Source organism: Cariama cristata, unplaced genomic scaffold (assembly GCF_000690535.1).
Source record: "Cariama cristata isolate BGI_N322 unplaced genomic scaffold, ASM69053v1 scaffold9961, whole genome shotgun sequence".
In the NCBI taxonomy this organism is placed as follows: domain Eukaryota; kingdom Metazoa; phylum Chordata; class Aves; order Cariamiformes; family Cariamidae; genus Cariama; species Cariama cristata.
The window spans coordinates 52,362-55,160 of record NW_009599832.1 but is presented as its reverse complement, the minus strand read 5'-3'; the positions used below and the strand labels follow the sequence as shown (position 1 = coordinate 55,160).

At 41.2% G+C, this 2,799-nt stretch overlaps 1 protein-coding gene across 1 annotated transcript in view; it reads left to right on the top strand.

Moving 5' to 3' along the window:
* The window catches only part of ATG14 (autophagy related 14), a gene marked incomplete at its 5' end in the record, with an annotated part of 11,269 nt that overhangs the window by 2,199 nt on the left and 6,271 nt on the right, over positions 1-2,799 (top strand). The window lies entirely within an intron of this gene.

Below are 2,799 nucleotides of genomic sequence, written 5' to 3'. Positions count from 1 at the left end.
GCAGGAACTGGTTCCTGGCCCAGTTTTGTTCAATATTTTCCATAATAGCTTGCATGCTAGACTAGAAGGTGGTTTGAAGGAAGCTGAGGTGGATGACGATATGACTTCTGTGGCGAACAGGATCAAATTCAAAATCCTGCAGATAAATTGACAATATCACCTGAAAAGGACAAAGTCAAGTGCACATTGTTTAGGAAAGTGAAACATAAACCCAAAGTGGGGGACAGTGGTGAGATTTGATGGGAAAGGATCTGGGGAATTGCAAATTAAGTAAAAATTACCAATTTAATGCTGGTCCAAAAAGGTTCAGACCTTGTTCTGGGTTATACCAATATAAACATTGTATTTAAGATGGAAGCAATTATCCTGCTGTGCCCGGCATTCGTGTTGCCTCAGTGGAAGTCTGGTGTCCAATTTGAGCAATTTAAGAGAGATACAAATCAACTGGAGAAGGTCTGGAAGAGAATATTAGGAATAGAACACAAGGAACAGCTAAGAAAAACGATGTTTGGTTTGGTTTAGAGAAGAGGAAGTTGAAGAAAATCATGCTTTTCAGTGGGATGAAGTTTATTATGAAGGAGATAATAACTACTTTTTCTCTTTAACCTGTGAAGAAAGGAGAAGAGGAGGTCAGTGTAACTCTGAGGAACTTCGTCACCTTTTCTTAAAACGCAGCTCTGAAGGTGGCAAAAATGTTAGGATGAACTGGGGAGTGGAGTTCCTCCACTTTTCTGTTTGGTGAAGTGTATTATCTTGCAGCTTTTGCAACTTCTCTGAGTCACAGTGAACTTGATTAGATTTAATCCATGAACTGACCTAACTATTGCCCAGCTGACCTGTTGTTAGCTCAATTACCCCAAAATTATTCTTGTAGATAGACCCAAAATCAACTCTTGCCATGAGTAGCCAGTAGATCAGGAACCCAACTTGATTCGTTCTTGGACCACATTAGAAAATGTAAATGGGTTGTTTCTCTTCTCTTGGATATGGCATCGTTTAGTTTTCTGAAAAAAGAACAATTTCTAGAACATTGAGTTCCTGCTTTTGGAGTTGACTCTCCTGGATACCTCAATAATGGGTGCTTCTTAAAATAAGTTTTTAAAATACATGTGTTTGCCTTCTGTCTGTGGAAAACAGTTCAAGGAGACAATCTTGCAAATACCTGGCGTAGCTCTCTGTTGGGCAGAGATCGGTGTGCCTGTGCTTGCATTTATCAGGCAGTGTAGATGTGTGGGACATAGTGGTGTCCTGAAGTACTTCTGGGGACAAATTTTAATCACTTCATAAACTGGGTCATAAAGCAGAGGTACTGTGCCAAAAAAGGACAGTTGTTTCTGCACTGGGACTGCTAAAGAAGAAATGTGTGTGCAGTGTTCTCCTCTCCTCAAATAATTGCTGTTGGACCTGCAGAAAAGGGAGTTCACTTGGTGACACAGTAGCCTTTCAAGTACAACATGAATGTGAAAATTGAACAGATGGACGTTTTACTCCTCCTCTGTCTCTAATTCTTTATGCAAAGGGAGAGTTTGGGAGCATGAATGCAAGCGTTAATTGATTTTCTGTTGATGTTCAAGGAATGCTAAAAGGAAACTGAATTACTAGCTGACATGTAGGGATTCTTGGTATCGCTCAGAGAAAAGTCCATTTTTCTATGGTTCCTCTAACAAGGGGTCACTTATTTTATAAACCTAAGGATTATTAGTTCTTATCTGCACAGAGAAACTATTCTCACCTTCTTCAATTTGAGACTTTTCATCTCCCACATGTCAGATCTTCCTTCCTACCAAACACATCATGGATCGCAACAGATCAGTTAGATGACTAGAAATAATTCCTGATGTTCAGAGAAAGGACACTCTGCGGGGGCAGGCACACTCCAAGGGGTACCAGGAGTCCTGGTCTCCTACCCTGCCAGACCAGGGACCAGCCACAGGTCTGTGCAGTTCCAAGGTAGCTATAGCTGCTTAGAAGTTTTCTTGATTTTAGTAGTATATAATGCAGCTGCTTCGAGTAGCAGATGCCACGGAGCATTCCTGTTGTAGCTCTGGTCTCATCTGTGCTTTGTGATCAAAATATGTCGGTGAAACGATGTCAGGGGTTAGTGCTTCCCTTCTGTGCAAGGGGCAGTTATCCCACTTGATTACAGGAAAGTGATGCCTTGCTGTAAGAGAACTCGACTAACGCAGTTTCTTTTCAGCTACAAAACCAGAAAGCGAGTGACTAGTAGATGGGGGCTCTCGTTCAAACTCTTATACGTTAAGAGGTTTAGAGACATATTTGGAGAGTGTGTCTAAGAAATATTTTCGTATGCTTTTGAAAGACAGAGATGGCTTGCTCTCTCTAGCACCATGTTTGTGGAAGTATTCCTGCAGTCGATTATTTTATAGGAGAATCGGCAGATGCTCTTGAAGGATATTTTTCCAAGCCTCACTGTGCCTGATGTATGGAGTAAATTCAGGCAGTTGCAGCACTTCAGTATGTAAGTGCATTTCTCATTTTGTGACTGGAAAAGGAGATAGTCAGTGTTCCCTTGTGGTAACAAGAAGTTTGAACCGTTGCGATCCAAGTGCTTTAAGAGCATGTACGTGAGTGCAAAGCCCAAATAACATACACTAATAGCAGCAGTGCTGCCAGAAATGGTGAACGAAGATGCTATCTGCGTTTGATTTTTGGCTGCAAGCAGCATGCAAACATGTACAGTCAAGCTATTTCTGTCATGATGATTACCTCCGAAGTTTAATTAAACTGAGAAATCTTGGCTTTTCTGCTCCAAATCCAAAAATAGCTGGGTAAAAGATA